The 19816-nt window shown below is 37.1% G+C and overlaps 2 long non-coding RNA genes across 2 annotated transcripts in view; one reads left to right on the forward strand and one right to left on the reverse strand.

Annotated features, from left to right (window-relative positions):
- The first annotated feature begins 1987 nt into the window (after positions 1 to 1987).
- Positions 1988 to 18584, forward strand: LOC143668467 (uncharacterized). The gene is made up of 3 exons (XR_013168460.1): positions 1988 to 2126; positions 2548 to 2751; positions 18258 to 18584. It is a non-coding gene; the product is annotated as an uncharacterized LOC143668467 (long non-coding RNA).
- The window catches only part of LOC143668466 (uncharacterized), a 36521-nt gene continuing 20498 nt past the window's right edge, over positions 3794 to 19816 (reverse strand). The window contains exons 2-3 of the long non-coding RNA XR_013168459.1: positions 15293 to 15452; positions 3794 to 3885 (exon numbers count right to left, since the gene is read on the reverse strand). This is a non-coding gene — a long non-coding RNA (uncharacterized LOC143668466). The remainder of the gene's footprint in view (positions 3886 to 15292; positions 15453 to 19816) is intronic.

Consider the following 19816-nt stretch of genomic DNA (forward strand, 5'->3'; position numbering starts at 1 on the left):
TTATTTTTTCTCTAATTAAAACCATCAGAGCAAAATATGCAATAGGTTAGGAAGCTGATTCAGCTGGGTCTCTTTCTTCCTTCTCCTAAAGCACACCAGTGTCTCTACATGTTGATATAATGTGGAGATCCTTGCCGCTAAATGAAAAAGAGAGATGAGCAAAGCAGCAAGAAGGTAGCTTTATTCTTGCATGCTTTGTGGTAAAAAGAAAAAAAAAGCATGCAAAAATAAAGCAAAAATGATTTTTTTCTTCGTGAAGTAGAACAAATTTTCTACTTTATGAAGAAAATAATTTTCACAGATGGATTTATCTTAGATACTTTTGTGTAGAATCCACCTTTGGCATTTCTTAAGTAATAACTTCTCTGATTTCAGCACCCTTGCTATGTCTGTCCTTGATCCAACAATGATGTTGAAATCAAGTGTATCAAGTTAACCTGTCAGACTGCCTGCATGTATAGTTAAAAACAGCTATAAACTGAGTATTTCAGCTGGGCCTGGATGAATTGCTCAAGCTAGAGGTTTGAAATTCTATTATTAGGTACCATATATCCCTCGTTGAAGGAGAATGGGATGGACAGTGGATGATACTTACATGAACTATTACTATACTTGTTCTTTACTTGCAAACAACTCTAACAAATGAATTCTCTCTAAGACTCTTCTCTCTCATCCATACAGTTTCCATACCTCTGGCCTTTTAGCTACCATGGAACTATTTAATTTTGCAAGGCCTAATTAGGAAGGCAGCTATAAAGGTGGACAAATGAGCCTCACAAACATGGGCTTTTGTCAAATTCATATAGTTGCCTTCCTTGACAGCATCATTTATGTAAACCTTTTTCCCATAATAAGATGGTAGCCATGGAATAGCTCATCTAGATATTGACCATTTGTTTCAGTTTGCTAAAGCTGCCAGAATGCAATATACCAGAAAATGGAGTGGCTTTCTTTAAAGGGAATTTAAGTTACACTTTTATAGTTCCAAAGCCATTAAAATGTCAAAATTAAGGCATCCAGAGAGAGATACCTTGACTCAAGAAAAGCCAATGTCTGTCACATGGGAAGGCATGTGGCTAGTGTCTCTTAGTCCTTGCTCTGAGTTCCATTGCCTCCAGCTTCTCATGTTGGTGGTTTCCTCTCTAAGAGCCTTCACTTAACTCCTCTGGGACAAAACTCTGGTTTATGGTTTGCTCAGCGTCTTGTGGGAAGGCACAGGGTGATGCCTGGTGGGTTCTACATCTCCAAATGTCTGTGTCTAAGCATCTGTTCTCTCTGTCAGTATTCCAAGCATCTCCAAACATCTGTGTTTCCATTGGCTCTGAATCAACTGTCCTCTGAGCATCTGTATGTAATCCAAGGTTTTCACCCTACAATATTGAATCAGGATCAAAGGACACAGTTTTTCTGGGGTACACAATGCTTTTCAACAAACACACCATCTTTGTAGAAATTCTGAATTCTCAGATGCAAAAGTTTTTCATGTAAAATGATATAATCATCCCTCCATTAACTGAAGAAAATGACAGTACTAAAACTAAAAATAAAAAAAAACCAGTACTACATATAAGGTTGATGTTCATCAAATTTTATCCAAATGTTGGCATAAATGCTACTACAAATTTTTGAAGAATACAAAGACAGAAGCCTGAGATCTACTGCAAATAAAACTTTGCATGACAGATAGCACTCAAAGGGGAAGTAAATATTCTGCATAGTTCAGTATCCACCTTTCCTAACATGTGTCCATCTGAAGACTTGACCCATCTGAGCCAGAATTATGTAACCATAAACCATCAACTTTTCAGGCCAAATTGTTTTGCAACAAAGATTGAAATGTCTGTTTGGAAAGGTCATGTTAATTGAGCCTTATAAGTGCTCTTTTGACAGCCAGAAAATCTGTATCCACAGGTCTTGGTTGGGCAGCTCTTAGAGACGGCTAGAAGAACAGTGACAAAACGTTATAAATATCTCTTAGTCTCCTACTTACTACTTGTGGGAATTATTAAGGTCTCACTTAAAACACATGTTTCTATACCTCATTTTGTGATTATGGGGCTGGCACTGTACAGCACAATTGTATCTGCATTACTACCTGGTTCTCTGTTAGGCTCTATCAATTGCAGGTAAGGGAGATGGGAGACTGAAGGAAGGAGGAAGGACTCAATACTTCTCATCTGCTTTTGAATCTTTGTGTTTCCTGTTCCCATTTGACTTTTGCTTTCTATCCCCATCAGTTTGCAGTGCTGCTTTAACTGAGAAGTGGCAGTTCGTTTCAGAAGCAGAGGTTTAAAGTTCTTTCCAATCTACACGGAACGAGCCTCAAGATGCTACCTCAGAAATTCTAGAACCAATTTTTACTTGCCATTTCTGAGACTGCAGCACCAGCAGACCAACATCAATTCTCAGAGGTCTGTGTCCCAGCCACACAGGGCTCCTCCTCTGAGCTCAGAGATACCAGCTGGCATCTGTGCCTCAAAGGTCCCTTTGTCAAGATTCTCTATTTATTTATCTCAGCCTCTTCTTCTTTTTCCCACACCCCTACAGGTAGTAGCTGCTTCCTACAGGTGGGTCAGACTACAGAATATGCAGAGCCCACTGAAAAATGAAAATATGCATCCTTTGTTCAAAAATTATTAACAGTTTCAAAATGGTGACAACAGGTGATTAAACCAAGCATGGAACCTTCTAAGTATGGGAACCTGTGAAAATGTGGAGGTCGTATTCCCATGAAGCCAGCTCTGTCTGCAGGTACTATCTCTGTTATGTTAATGTTGCTTTGTGTCATTTTTGGTTCTTCAATACAAAATTACTAATTCTTTACATTAAATTTCCACTGTCAAAATAACTGGTGGGTTTCTGGCTCAAGAGTTCGTCTAAGATACTATTCTCTTGTGCCTCATTGTGAAGGAGTGATGAGAACATGTGTATCTCCAGAAGGACAACCAGCTTCTGTTTTTTCAAACTTTCTCCTAAAAGAAAACTGTAATTTTATATTTATGTCTCAATGGTAACCTCAGCCATGTTGCCAGTTTGGGCCCAGAGCTCTTGGAATCAGTGTTCAGAAGTTCAGGTCTTTCTGATTCATTCATTTCATTCCATTAATCTGTCTGTTTCCTAGCAATATAGCCACCAATATTCTAACGCCAAGGAAACCTGAAATATGGCAATACGACTTGAGTTAGTACAGTTTCAAGTTCCTTATATATACATAGTATCTATTCTCCCAGTAATTATTTTAAGTAGAAAGAAATTGAATATATGTAAACAACTTAGAATTTAAATTCCTCAAAGTACTCAACAAGTTGTATATCAAATCATGTGATAATAAGCATTGCCTTCAATAATCATATCCCAACCTGATAAAGACATTGTATCAGTCTCTCCTACCTATTTTAGAAGACCAAAAGAGAAGAGGAAAAGAAATCAATTCTTTTGGGTAGCAGAGACTAATAGAAGGGTTTTCAACTACTAACTTAAGCTCTCTCAGTAATGAGCCTGTTAGTTGAGCATTCTCAGCTAAAGACTCTAAAGAATGGAGTATTCTCAAGTCTCAGTTATTAAAAATAAAACTTCTCAGTAATTAAAAATAAAATTTACTGATAAGATTCCAGGAAGATAGCGGAATAAGGAGTTGCAGGGCTCACATCCTCTTCCAAAAACAGCTAGTGGACAGGCAGAAACTTTCAAAACAACTGTTCTGAGGCTCCAGAGACCACGGGAGTAGTGCACAGCATGCAGGGAAAAGCAAGGTGAATGAACTGAGAAATTGCAGTGAAAAACTGTGAGTAACTCCTGGCCCCCATTCCGCACCCTTGAGGCAAGCAGCTTCAGGGTGATCTGGTCCCTGTGCAGTGGACTGGAAAGGCCATGTACGTCCTCCTCCTGAAGAACAAAAGGAAACACAGCCCAATATTAATCCAGCTATTGGCTGGCAAATTTACACTGCTGGTTTCCGTTACTTTAGCCTATCCCAGACAGCCACACCGTTGTTTCTAACTCTGCCAGAAGCAGAGCTACCAGAGGGCTAAAACTACCTTCTTATGACTCTGGGGAATAGGTTACCAAAGAGCACCTGGTAGGCCAGGAAAGTACAGCATGACGGAGGTGAAAAAAAAGCTTTTTGGTATATTACCTGAACCTCTCCCCAATACACTTTGGAATTGGTTTGCACCCCTAGCATATGTCCCTGGCCCAGTTTTAGCAGGGAAATATTGATGAACCAAGTGTCAAAGAAAAGCCTCAACATAAACCCAATCAACAACAAAATCCTAGATGAGAGAGAAAAACCAACTTCAGAATAAACTCATCAAAATAATCTGATGCCCAGATATCAACAAAAAATTATAAACCATTTTAAGAATTAAGAGGATATGGCTCACTACAAAAAAAAGAATATGGCTCACTAAAAAGTCAGAGTAGATTCAGAATTTGGGACAACTAATCAACGATGTTCAAACAAACATTTTAAATTAATTCAAGGAAATGAAGGAAAATATGGTGTGCTGGTTTGAAACTGCTATGTTTCAAGAAAAGCCATGTTCTTCTAATCCATTCTTGTAGGTGTAGACCTATTGTGGAAGGGATCTTTTGATTAGGTATGGAGATGTGACCCACCCAATTCAAGGTGGATCTTAATCCTCTTTACTGGAGTCCTTTGTGAGAGGGGAAAAAAAGTAGTAAAATCCAAGAAAGCCCAGAGACATTTAGAGAGAGAAAAGAAATGCCCAGAGACATTTTAGAGAGAGCCAATACAGAGCCCACAGAGAGAGACAGGGATGCCCTGGAGACTCTAAGAGTGGACCTGCAGGATATGGAGCACTCAGAGAGATGTCTCTGGAGGAGGAAGCAAGGACCCACAGAAGCACTGAGAGAAAGCCAGTGGGATCAGAAGCTGAAAGTAATGCAACTCAGGAGTGAAGACCAGCAGATGCCAGCCACGTGCCTTCCTAGTTGGTGGAGGAACCCTGGATGCCATTGACCTTTCTTCGGAGAATGTATCTCTCCCTTAATGCCTTAATTCAGACATTTTCATGGCCATAGAACTGTAAATTTGTAACTTAATAAATCCCCTTTATAAAAGTGAATCCATTTCCAGTATATTGCATTCCAGCAGCTTTAGCAAACTGAAACATATGGCTAAAGAGATAAAGGATATTAAGAAGATACTAGGTCTCCTTAATAGACTTTGAATTAATAGAATTCGAAAGCAAACAAAAAAAAATACCAAAATGAAAGGCACAATAGATGAGATTAAAAATACACTAGAGCATGCAACAGCACATTTGAACAGGCAGAAGAAAGAATAAGTGAACTAAAATTCAGAACATCAAAATTCAAATAGAAGAATAAACAGAGAAAAGAACAGAAATATTGAGCAGGACCTCAGGGAATTGAATGACAGCGTGAAGCTCACAATCAAATGTGTCATGAATATCTCAGAAGAAGAGAAGGGAAAAGTGACAGAAAGAATATTTGAGGAAATGATGGCTGAAAACTTTCCAACTCTTACAAAAGACATAAATATACATAAAGTACACCATACTCCAAACAGAATAAATCCAAATAGAAATACTACAAGACATTTACTAATCAGACTGTCAACTGCCAAAGATAAAGAAAGAATTCTGAAAGCAGCAAGAGAAAAGTGATTCATCATGTACAAAGGATGCTCAGTAAGAGTATGGACCAACTTTTCATCAGAAACCATAGAAGTAAGAAGAAGTGGTATGATATATTTAAGATACTAAAAAGAGAAAAATGGCCAGTCAAGAATTCTTCATCTGGTAAAACTGTCCTACACAAACAAGGGAGAGTTTAAAATATTCACAGATAAACAGAAGCTGAGAGAGTTCATTAACAAGAGTCCTGGCCTACAAGAAAGACTAAAGGGAGTTCTGCAGGCTATAAAGAAAAGGCACGAGAGAGAGGCCTGGAGGAGAGTGTAGAAATGAAGATTATCATCAATGAGAGTTACTTACAGGGTAAAAAGAGAGACAAAAACAAGATATTATATATAAAGCCAGAGATAAAATGGTTGAAGTGCTGCCTAAACAGTAATATGACTGAATGCTAATGGATTAAACTCCCCAATTGAAAGGCACAGATTGGCAGAGGATTAAAAAAAAAAATCCTCGTATATGCTGTCTACAACAGACTCACCTTAGGCCCAAGGATGCAAATAGGTTGAAAGTGGAAGGCTGGGAAAAGATATCTCACCCAAATAATAACCAAAAAACAGCTGGGCTGGCTATACAATGTTGAACATAATAGACTTTAAATGCCAAACTGTTATAAGACAAAACAGACAAGATATATTAAATGGGGTAATCCAGCAAGAAGAAATAACAATCATTAATGCACCTAACCAGGATGCCCCAAAATACATAAGGCAAATACTAGGAAAACTGAAGGGATAAATAGACTTCAGTACACTGTTCTCATCAAGAGATAGAACATCTCTCAACAGAGGATCAATAAGGAAACAGAGATCTTAAATAATATGATAAATGAACTAGACCTAACATAGACACAGAACATTGTACCCCAAAACAGTAGGACACCTATTCTTCTCAAGTGTTCCTAGATCATTTTCAAGGGTTGAACACATATGGGTCCGAAAACAGGCCTCAATAAATTTAAAAAGAGTGAAATTATAGGAAGCACTTTCTGTGCTCATAATGCATTGAAGCTGGGCATCAATAACAGGCAAAGAACTGGAAAATTAACAAATATATGGAGACTAAAACCCATGCTCTTAAACAATCCATGAGCAAAAGAAGACATTGCAAGAGAAATCACTAAATATCTTGAGACAAACGAAAAGAGAACACAACATATCAAAACTTGAATTTTTATGTTTTTATAGAATGTTCCCATGGATTGTTGATCAGAAAAGTCTGCAACACAAGCAAAATAAAACTTCAATGGAAGCAATATTTGGAAACTACATATCTGAAAAGGGTTTTATATCCAGATTATAGGAAGAAATCCTATAACTCAAAATTAAAAGAAAAATAACTCAATTAAAAGCTGGGTAAGAGATGTTAATAGACATTTTTTCAAAATACAAATGGTTAAGAAGCACATGAAAACATGCTCAATATCATTAGCTATTAGGGAAATGTAAATAACCCCCAATGAGATATTATTTCACACCTACAAGAATGACCACTATTAAATAAATAGAAAACTAGAGGTGTTGGAGAGGATTTAGAGAAACAGGAACACTTATTCACTTCTGTTGGAATGTAAAATGGTGCAGCCACTATGGAAGACAGTTTAGAGTTTCATCAGGAAGTTAAGTATAGAACTGCCATATGATCTGGCAATCCTGTTACTAAGTGTATACTCAGAAGAACTGACAACTGGAATATGGATATTTGCACACCAGTGTTCAATAGCCAGAAGATAGAAACAATTCAAGTGTCCATCAACCGATGAATGGATAAACAAAATGTGGTATATGATGGAATATTATACAATTGCAAGAAAAAATGAAGTCCTGAAGCATATGATATTATGGATGAATAGTGAGGATATTATGTGAGGAAAATAAGCCAGACACAAAAGAACAAATATTGTATGGCCTCACTAATATGAGCTAAATATAATGAGCAAAACTCACAGAGTTAATATCTAGAATATAGGTTACCAGAAGATAGAATAAGTTTAGAGAATGGAGAGCTGATGCTGAATTTGTGCAGAATTTTTAATAAAGCTCATTGTAAATGTTTGGAAATGGGTAGAAGTAATGGTAGCACATTATTGTGAGTGTAATGAACAATGTCAAATCATGTGTATGATTGTGGTTGAAGCGGAAGTTTAGTGTTATGTATGTCATTAGAAGGAAAGCTAGGGGATAAAGCATGGATTGTATAACATAGTGAACACTGTTGTAGATGGCTAATAGTGCAAATATAAGAATGTGCTTCCATGAACTAGAATAAATGTATGTCACTATTACAAGGTGCTAATAATAGGGTGGCATGTAGGGAAAAATACACTTAAGACCAACTATGGACTGTTGTTAACAGTAATGTCACAATATTCTTCCATTAATCGTACCAAAGGTACCACACCAATGGCAAGTGTCAATAATAGGAGTGTATAAATGGTATGGAATTTTTCTTTTGGAGAAGTGAAAATGTTCTAAAATTGATTGTGATGATGAAAACACAACCCTGTGATTATACTGATAGCCATTGCTTATACATGTTGGATATACATGGTGTATGTATAAAACTGATTTCAAAAACAAGGAAGGATGACAGACAAGTCAAATCTGAACTGGCTCACCTTCCACTAAGCCCATACAAAGTAGAAGAAAAAAATAGGAATACCTGAGTTAAAATTTTTACATCAAAGTCTTTAAAGATGTTAAGTAGAAGAGAAGAATATACAGAAGAAAGGACAGTCACAGAACTTACTTCCAAATACCTTCTAAAAGGTGCATGCTTAATATTTCAGATGAAAATCATTTTTTAAATGAATGATTTCTGTGTTAATCACAAGCATTAAAAAGACTGTAAGCTCTGTTTTTTGGTTTTTTTTTAAATTTAAACGTATACTTCTGGCAAGGTTACAGATGATTAACCTCTGTTCATAAACGTAGACATAAAATTAGAATTTTTTTTACTCTTTACATTTTTCAAGTGCAATTATTTCTTTAATAGGTGTTAATAAATTGCTGTTAACTTATAATTTTAGTTAGTTACCAGCAAATGTATGGTATGTATTCATTGTCTCTTGTGCCTTTTAGTTTAATAGCTTATTTCAAAGCAGAAACATTGGAGTTACAAGTATCTTGCAATATTTTTATCAACAATACATTAAGTAGAGTTTTAAAATGACAAAACAAAATAGCCATGCTCAAAATTCAGAGTTTTTTTGAAGCTTGTTTGATCTTAAAAGTGAATGTGGTTCAGTTCCTGGTGCCTGTACATGCAAAAAAAAAAAAAAATGAATGTGAATCTGAGGTACGAGGGTAGTTCAGTGGTGGAATTCTCACCTGTCATGAGGGAGACCCAGGTTTGATTCCTGGCCCATGCACTTCCCAAAACAAAGCAAACAATCAAATAAACAAACAAAAAGTCAAAAACAAAAAACAAAAATTCAACAAATGTTACTGCAATCAGGATACTCACATGGAAGAAGAATGAAATGTGACCCCCATCCTAGAGCATACAAAAAAAAAAGTGAATGTGAATCATATTCAACTATATGATTCATGTGTATACAAAACCATGTTTGAGTTGATTCAAAAGTATTTCAAATTAGTTTTTCACTGAATCTGTGAATAAAATTGATGCTCATGGAAAACAAAATAAAATAAAACTTACTTTACTCAGTAACAGTAGAGTCGAGCATCAAACACTTATGCCACAGTTGTTGTATGACTGATTGGATACCAAAGGCTTTTGCAATAAGCTTAAGTATTTTGTATTACCCTACAACTACCACTTATTGAATACTTAGTTAACTGTGTGTCAGGTCCTGGACTAAGCAATTTAACACTTTTTTTTAAATTTAAACTCATAACAACTTCAAAATACATGTTGTTCTGACCTATGCATTTTTGAGGGAATTGAGGCTCAGCTTGGTTACAGAACATTCCTATGGAAAATGCTTAATATTAACTGCAGGTAACACAACAAATTATTTGCCTTGATTTATTCTGGAAACAAAACTAATTTGCTCCAGATATTTTAGTATCATTTCTAGAATCATTGTTATTAAATTATTCTTTGAGAGCAAATGTTTCCCTTGTGAGATAAATTAACTAAATAGATCAGTAAAGGACCCTTTTTTAACATAGTATTATGCCTAGATAAGTAAGAAGAGACCATCTAGTACATAATGCTATTCAGTTAGCCTCTAACCTTCTAATAGTAACTTGAGTCACATAGACAGAAGAGAGCACAGAGATCTCCAAGAACAAATTTAATGGTTTAGAGCTATGCCTACATCTAAAAGACAGCACACATGTTAGATAAAACCTAGAAAAACGTGAATAATTATGTAGATATTTTCATGCATCTGTCTGGCTGATATTATGTAGACCGAATGCCTCAATATTTGTGTGAATTATTTGGTTTTTATTTAGGTATCTGGTACTAGCCTATCCATTTCTATACAACTACGTGCCAAACTCCTTAGCCATGCCATGATTTTTAGGGTGCTTTCCACTCTCCTTCCCTCTCTCCCATTCTTTCTCCCTCCTCCTACCCCTCTTTCTCCTTTTACCCATTTCTTAAATACTCGCAGTTCCTATCAGTGAAGGACCCATAATTTTGTTTCTGTAAATGTTATTAAACATAAAGGTAAATGAATGTTTTGGAATTTTAATTTATGAATGATCATGGAAAACATAACTGGAAAGTTTTGGTGGGGTCAAGGAGGAAGCAGTCTACTCAGGAAGGCATAGGGCAACTTAGCTCTACAGAATTTGTAAATCTGCAAATCTATTTACAGTCCAAAGTGGAAATGCTGTGTGTCAAATCAGGCACAGTGGGCGCAATTGGGAGCCTTTCTCTACTGAACACACAAGCCATTGAAATGTAAAGATGGTAAAGAAAAATAAAACCCCAAAACCTGCAGAGGATCAGGACCAGCTAAGCAGTATATTCTCCCTGAAGACCAAAAGAGTTTCAAAACTTAGGTAAAATGCTTCCCCACCCCATCCCTGTCTCCAAAGTTAGTATTCTTATGAAAATTTATGACAAGCAAAGGGAATGTTAAAACGAGCTCAGTGCCTCCAGGCAGCCTTATCGTTTCCCAAAGAGCTGTAAATAATATCAATCTGATGGAACTCAATATCAGGCTGAGTTGGCAAACACTTCTTCCATTTATTATATATATTTACATTCTTTAATATCAGCAAACCTCTCAGTCTAGAATAGCTTTTGAAATATGTAGCTCTGCTCACACTTCAATGATGCACTAAAGCTAGCTATGATAAAGCCCTTACTATACCTGCTGACGATCTTTTTAATGTACTGATGGTATTTCTAGCCATTCCCCCATATTTTACTCTCAGTTCTCAGCAGGACCATTAACTCCCTAATAATATACTTTGCACAAGAACTCTTTCATTGGCATTAACACCTTCCCTGAAGAAATACTGGCTTGATGTGTATAAGCCTCTGTTTACTCATACTCTTCTCAGTCATACAACTAATGCCCAAAACTTACCAAAGAGCAAATGAGAGGGAAAGTGGGAAGGGGAAGATGAGAAGAGGATTCTAGAATAATAAGAACTCATACTTATACAACATCTTCTATACCCAGCTACTGTTGTAAGCACTTTATTACTTCGTTTAATCTATATAACACCCTTAGAAGGTGAGTGCTCTTATTATCCTCATTTTACAATCAAGGAAACAGAAACGGAAAAGTAAAGTAACTTGCCCTAGCTCACACAGCTGAGAAGTAGTGGAACAATAATTCAAACCCAGTCAGCTAACTAAAAAGTTTATGCTTTTAATTAGGTCACACTGCCTCTTACTGAAAATAATCGTTTGAACAATTTTTTCAGATGTTCTAAAAACCAGTGTGACTGTCCTTCTATTGAAGTCTATAATAAAGTAGGAATGGAAATAAAAGGCTTTTAAAACCTGTCCTACACTGTCTTACATTACAGATAGATGATTGATATATAAAGAAATAGAAAGGTAGGCAGATGTTGATAGACAGGTATAAATAGAACAAAAATGTATATAGATATAATGCACACATAAAATAAACTGTTAAAACTTTCATCATTTCTAGGAAAACTAAAAAAAAAAAAGAAACAGTACATTTAAGAAACAAAATCTTAGAATTAGAAAGCCAAGATGTTTCTTCTAATCATGAAACTATGTCAACTGAGATGCAATACTCAAACAGAATTTAAAAATTAGAAGAATTTAACAAAGAACTGCAGAGGCAGACTGAATAACTTTTAAGTCCTACATTGTCAAAACTTTGGTGACTATTATTTTTCAAGTGTTCAATTCCCTGCCTATTAGATATCTCTGTATTTAATTGTAAAATTCTAAAACCTCAAACTTTTATGACAGTATCATAATTGGGGTTATCTCTCCTAGCGGAGACTCCACTCCTAGTAGAGCACCTCCACTTCTGATGGAATCCTAGGTCGGCTATGAGACTATTCCTACATACTATGTGCAATTCAATTAAACTAACACTTTTGGGGTCCCTGGTATGGACAGGCATTCTCTTTGATGCTATGAGTATAACATGTTCCAGCTCTCCCTATGGACTCACAATCAAGAAAGAAGAAGATAGACATATAATAAATAATACTAATAACAGGCAATCTCTAATACGTGCTCGTTTTGAGAAATAATCGAATTATAGCAAGAGCCAAGAGGACATCTGAAGGGCCTTTTGTTGGAGCTGACATATGAGTGAGATACAAAAACATTAGCGAAGACAGACATGGGGAAGACAGGCATCCAGACTAAATGAGTCAGCACCTATGAAAGCATGTGGGGTTCAGGGAGAGTGAAGAGATCAGCACAAGAAGCTGAGAAGCTGGAGCATCAGGTGGATGGACCATGGATTTATCAATAAGGGAGGGTCGAAGGGGACTGATATCCTATGCTCCCTAAATACCAAGCAGAAATGGCCAAGGCATAAAAGCTTGTGGTCCCTTCTAACCATTCTATCACTTTCTGAAAGTGAGCAAGACCTAAACAAAAGCTGTAATAATCACGATAGAGTCTTTTTATCCCACTAATTCCACATAATATTTAAATGGGAAAAAGTTATTCCTAATCAAAGCCACCTGGTGCAAGTAGAACCAAGTTCTAGCTGTGATAATTTACATTTGTCTTTGCAATATGTTTTTGTTTCCTGGTTGCTGAAACAAATACCATACCTTAGCTTTAACAATAGGAATTTATTGGCTCATGGTGTTGAGACTAGAAGAAGTCCAAAATCGAGGATCAGCTAAGCAGTATATTTTCCCTGAAGACCATGGTGTTTGGGTCTGGCTGCTGATGCTCATCGGGGTCCCTTAGCTTTTCTGTCACATGACAGTACCTTCTCCTTTCTCTTCAGCATTCTATTGATGTCCAGCTTCAAGCTTCTGTCTATATGAATTTATTGTCTTTGTAAAGGACTCTTGTAAGATGGATTAAAGCCCAGCCTGATGCGGTAAGGCCACACCTTAAGTGAAATAACTTCTTCAAGAGATCCTGTTTTCAATAGGTCCACACCCACAGTCCCAGGGGGCTGGACCCTATTCTAGTTTGCTAACTGCCGGAATGTAATGTTTCAGAAACAGAATGGCTTTCAAAAGGGGGAATTTATTAAGTTCTAAGACCATGAAAATGTCCAATTAAAGCAAATCTATAAAAATATCCAATTTAAGGCACCAACAAGAGGTTACCTTCACTCAAGAAAGGCTGATGAAGTCAAGGTTTCTCTCTCAACTGGAAAGACACGTGCTGAACATAGCAACCTCTGCTGGCTTTCTCTCCAGGTTTCTTGATTCATGAAGCTCCACCAAGGGTGTTCTCCTTCTTCATCTCCAAATGTCTCTGGCTAGTAGACTCTGCAGTTCCCTTGGCTCTGTCATGGCTCTCATCATTCAGAAGCTTTCTCCAAAATACTTCCTCTTCTAAAGGATTCCAATATACTAATCAAGACCCACGTGGAATGGGTGGAGTCCCTCTAATCAAAGGTTAATATCCACAATTGGGGAAGTCACATCTCCATGGAAATAACCTAATCAAGTGTCCAACCTACATCATTGAATAGAGATTAAAAGAAATGATTGCGCCTACAAGATTGATTAGGATTAAAACATGGCTTTTCTAAGGTACATGAATCATTTCAAACTGGCACAGACCTGAATATGCCTTTTGATGCCCTGAATCATGATGGGACATGATTCAGTCCACAGTACAATGTGACCTTGGACCAATCAGTTTGGGGCTCCCTGGGCCACAGTTTCCTTAGGAGCACATAAAGCAGTTGTATTTGCTGAATCCTACCAGTGTAATGGAAGTGCCCCAAAGAAAGAAAACAAAGCACTCAACCTCACTCCTTCATGCAGAAAAGCTTTACCTGAAGCTTTCACTTGAAAAAATAGTCTATAGTTAAAAACCCTTTGAAAAACATCCAGCTTCATTGTCTCTATGTGTTTTCATGCCAGCTATGGTATCTGTTTTGTACATCCACACCCAAACATAGCCATATGTATGTTCATGAAATTTTGAATATATTTAATAAGACCTGACATAGGTTCCAGTTTTAGTTCTTTGCCTTATGGGCTATGTGATATATTTTCACATATTTTTTCATGGGCATATTGGTAGATAAATACACCATAAATGCAGAACATAATTAGTGATTTTGCTATTTTGTAACAGAAAGCAAATAGAACTTTCTATGGAAGATGAATTTCCTGGCTTTGTCATTGGTCCAGAAGTTCTAGATATCTGGCCACTTGGTTCTGCACTTGCCAAACCTTGTGTCTCGCTCCATTAATTCTCAATGTTTCAGGGAGGGTGGTTCAGAGCAAATTGCTTGGTCAGTAAAATGACCAGCGTAGGATGGGTGACTTGTAAACATTAACTGACAAGGATGGATGATTTTGCTTCACTTCCTGAGGGCTTTAGTGACTTGGGCAAGGTCTAAAGGGGAGGCAACAGGCCACCATTAGGACTGAAATGAATGTTTGGGTTCCCTTGTTCCAGAGAATAGATTGACTCCAGACCAGTATTTCAGATGGAAATCTGTTCTTACACAAGAATACTCCAAAAGCAGAATTGAGAATCTAAAGATAAATGTTGCAATTCTTCTTCCATATCTGTCCTGACTCCTCAAACCCTGCTTCCCCAGTGGTTAGGGCATTTTAGGCTCTGGCAGACTCTTCAGGTCTTTCTCAGCAGCTGACTTAGGCCCACTTTTCTTTCACAGTGCTGATTACTCCATATCTTTGCCCATCTTCCTCTTCCTGGGGCAAAGGTCAGTTCCCCCATCCTTTAGGTTTCAAATAGGAAACCTGACCAGCTCATGCATGTTCAGTTTTTAAGTTGCTAGTTAAACTTGTAGTATATCCATGAAGGAATTAACCTGGCTAGCACATCATCATGTGAGAGATTTCACCAACTGGTTCTGTCTACCTTGGAGATCAGAATCTTAGCTGTAATAGTCAAAGGGGCTGTAAAAAAAAATCTAGAATTGGAATTAAAAAGATTGCACCTAAACAAAAATTAGATCTATATTTATTTTACTATGCATAGACATAAATGCATTCAACAAATTATAAAGGATATACCGTGAAAAGTTCTGATGTAAATTTCCAAGTCCAGAACTTGGTGAAAAGGCTTTGTCAGATATGGGTAAGAAAGTGATTTCTGTTCTGGTTCAATCTGGACTCTTCTTTACCTTGTGTTGTCACAGTCTTTGATCTTCTTTGCAGCACATCTATTCTTATTCTATAGAACACAAGATGGGATACATTCTTATATACTTATTATTGGGTAGAACTTTTTCAGTCCCCTGTATTTACTCAAAATTCAGAATTTAATAGCATTATCTTAAGCTGTTTTATTGCCAAGAGGCTTTATCTGCCTCCAGTAGATACCTCTTGCTGTTACCTACTTTACACAAGAGGTGTGTTTGTAAGTTTATAGGGAATGCACAAGTACACTGGCAATTTTTGTCTCAGAAATATGCACCGCCTGCTTTTTTCTGTGTTCTTCTTAATCAACATTACTGCAACCCTGAGTTGTGCTGGGAATTATAGTTCACTTGTTTTGATAAGAATAGAAGCTTTCAATATCTAGACATAATGTTGATTTAGCTCTGGAGTGAAAACGTTGAAGCCACAAAAGTTTTGTTGTAATGCTATCAAATCTCACTGGCTAGAGGCTGCTGTTTAACATGGATGACCCCTGACTCCTGACTCCATTTATAATTGCCTCCCTCATACCTCAGGGATATTTTAAGGTACCCAAACTGAACACTTCAAGCAAAAATTCTTGATTTCCATCCAAAATTTCAAAACTGGTTTCTCCCTCAGTCCCTCCCCACCACAGTAAAATGGCACAAACATTCAACCACCCACTCAAGTAAAAAATATAAGAGTTAACTTGGTTTCCTTCTTTTCCCACTTTTAAAATCCAATCCATCAATAAGAGTTGTAAGTTAATCTCCAAAATATATCCCAACATACTCAACTCACTCCATATCCACGGCTACTACCTTAGTCCAAGCAACTATCACCTCTGGCCTGAACTGTGTTTTGGCCTTTTGACTGCTTTCTCAACTCCCATATCTACATCAACTACAGATCATCCTTATCAATATAGAATGATGATTATGAAACTTATTTAAGTAACGGCACCTGACTCACTGTGTAAAACTCTCCCCATTGACTTTAAAATAAATTCACACTCTTAACATCACCATAAAGCCTTACAAAGTCTGACCCTCTTATGAATCATATGAATCATATTTCCTACAAAGATATATCTAGTCTTAACTCCTGATTCTATGGGTGTGAACCCATTTGTAAATAGACCCTAGTAAAGTAGGGCAAACTAAGTCAGGGTGCAGCTTATCCAATATGGCTTGGAGTCCTTATAAAAGAGGGAATTTGTACAGAGAAATAGAAGACAGGAGACAGAGAGAGATGGCTATGGCCATGTGATGCAGTTAGATATCTAGCTTTGGATTGCTAGCAAGTCACCACCAGAGCATTGCAGGCTTCAGTGAAAGCATGATCTTGCTGAAACCTTGATTTTGGGCTTCTGGTCTCCCAAATCATGAGTGATAAATTCTGGTTGTTTAAGTCCCTAGTCTGTGATATTGTTACAGTAGTCCTGGCAAACTAAGATAGGCTACTTCCTCTTTGCCTTGCTCAACACTTTCCCAAGCCCCAGTCATAAAGAACATGCTCTTTCCCATTCCCTCCCTTCTCACTTCTGATGGAGCCTTCCATTCAAATGTAACCTCCTTCCCAAGCCATCTTATCTAAAGTAGCCATAAACATCCCTTGACCAGGCCACATTTTATAATACCATAGCTATTTGCTTCATTGCTTTTATCATCAGATTTATAACATTTACTGATTGAAATCCATCTCTAGAATGAAAGGTCCATGAAGACAGAATTTTGTCTACTTCATGCATCACTCTATCATCCAGCTGGTGGCAGTACAAGGCATTGAGATGACCCTTAATAAATACTTGATGACATTGTATGGATGGTGGGTTTGAATGCTGTCTCTGCCACTTACTAGCCATATCGCCTTTGTAAAGTTGCTTCATCTACATTTGCTTCAGTTTTCTCATCAATGTCCCCATAAAATGTATCATTCTCATTCTCATTAAAAGTTGTGAAGACTAACTCAAAAACATCTCTAAAGCATGTAGCAAAGCACTCATTACATGTTTATTATTATTATTATTGAGTAAATAAATGTCACAAAATATGAATTCCATTATTAAGTAATCATTACCGAGAAAAATAAATAATTTAAAAGGGATCTTCTGAAGACAGTGTTTTAATCAATGACGAAATTCAAAAGAAGGACATTGATGCACTCATAGCAAATGGTGGATGAGAGACATGTAATTTAGTGAGTTTTGTGGCCCCCACTAAAACCTTCTTCTGGACTTGATCCTCTTTCAAAGTATAGGACTGAAACTAAGTGAAGAAGCCAAAAACAAACTGTACAAGCAAAAAAAAATTGAAATCAAGTCCAGCAATGTGTACTTATTAACTATGCAACCTCAGTTATTTAATCATTCAGCCTCTGTTCTTTCATCTGTAAAATAGTAATGCAAGAATATCTATTCATAGGTGGATGAGATTCATAACAACCTAAACAAGAACACATTGCCAACATAAATACAAATGGGGATCTGGGATTGACAGTTGTGTTTCTTGAATCCTTCTAGGTGAGATGCTAAGAAGGTAGTAGATGCTGAGGACATAGAGGGATATTGAGAATAAAACAGATTCTAGGCCCTGAAAGAGTCCTGAGCATGGAGGGAAGGTCACCCTGCAAAAAATGTGAGCATTATGGGGGTTGCAACTGTGGAGGCAAGCAAGAGTTCCAGAGGTTGCTGGGAACAGGCAATTATTAACCCCATCTGGAACTGGTGGGAGGTTTGTCGGGTGAGCTTCCTGATCTCCTCATCTGCTGTAACCCAGACACTGGGCTTGTGGTCGGGAGCACTTCCAGGAGATCAGGAGAGCTCTGAAACTAATTGAGAATTTTGGCTCTGTTTTAGGTACACCTAAGCTGGCCATATGAGTCCGAAACCTCAAAGAAACTCAAACCTGATGTGTTGTATTCCAACTTGTAAGCTGACTCTAGGACTGCCTGTGCCTCTTGGAAGTCCTCTAAATTGGATATCTAGAGCCAGAATAAATCACTAAGTCTTCTTGAAATGTCCATCACCCCTGCCACTAGCTTTTCTTGAAATGCTCATCAGCCCTGCTTTTCTTTTTGTTTGTTTCTTTTTTGTTGACTTTTGATTTTCATTCAGTTTTGTGCTTAATGGTTTCCCTAGAGTGGATGCTCTATCCTCAACCCAAGATTTGTAGTACGAAACAAAGGCCCTAAAAATGGAATGAATATAGTGTTTAAAATGGAACATGGTTGGTAATTAGGAGAAAGGAAGAACATGGGGATATTTTCATTTGTGATTTAAGTAACCTAAGGAAGAATTTCTGTCAAACTCTGGCTGAAATTAATAATTTCTTTCTACAGAAAAATTAAAAATCTGCCTTTCTGCAGAGTAATCAGCTGTTAAAGATTCATTTGATTTGACCACCAATCTATTTGAAAAAGTACGTTATCATTTAGAAAGGTTTCAGCCATTCATAGCACGTATGAAGTTGTTTTCAAAGATAAATAGGATGCTGACGATAATACATGTTAAATAGTAGAATCAATGGAATATTGACTAATTTTAGCTTTACCCTTTGTGAGCTGAATAACCTTGAAAACAACCTCTCTCAATTCTCTGACCCTCAGAATCCTTATTACATTATAGGGAATATGAAGTTTTCCTTCAAGGGCCTGAGGTGAGGATGAGAATAACATTTAGGTCAAAGTACTGGCAAACAGCAGGAAGTCAATATTCTGGCCTATCTTTGTGGAAATTAAAGTCTAATAGGCAAGACGAATATTTAACAAACAATGTCACAATTAAAAGCTAATGTACAATTAGATGCTATGAAAGAAGAAAAAGAATAAAAAACAGTAAGAACCTACTCCAGTCTTTTGGGAGGTTGGTCAGGGAGGGTTTTAGGAATGGGAAGACATACATGTTGGAACAAGAAATTTGGGGACATGAGGCTTTCTAGGTAATGGTTGTCCAGCCAAAGAACTTTAAGATCAATAGAGTTAAGGGTGCAGCAGATATGCTAGGAGGTGGAGACAGGGCTGGGTAGAAGAATAAATATGGAAAGTCCCTACATTAAATATGACTGCCAGGCATTGCCCCAGCACAGTCTCCTGTTATTTCATGATATTAGAATAGAAAACCACTAAAGCGTTATAGTATTTTTGAAATGATAAATCAATACTATTTTTTCACTAAAAAATTCCCCATTGTTCCCCCTCTTTTTCTTACCTTGCTCATCCTCACTCCAATCTGAGGAAGCCTGCACTCCTTGTTCAGGGGAAGGATATATTTAACAGAAAGCAATAAATAAGGAAAAAAATGCCTAGATTTTGTTTCTGAAGACTTAAAGTTTTTAGGCACTGAAAGGACTCTTGACATAGACAAATATTTGAGAGCAAGGGATTTAAGGAATTTTGGGTTTCCCAATCCAGGAAGAA

Source organism: Tamandua tetradactyla, chromosome 24, assembly GCF_023851605.1.
Source record: "Tamandua tetradactyla isolate mTamTet1 chromosome 24, mTamTet1.pri, whole genome shotgun sequence".
Lineage (NCBI taxonomy): Eukaryota > Metazoa > Chordata > Mammalia > Pilosa > Myrmecophagidae > Tamandua > Tamandua tetradactyla.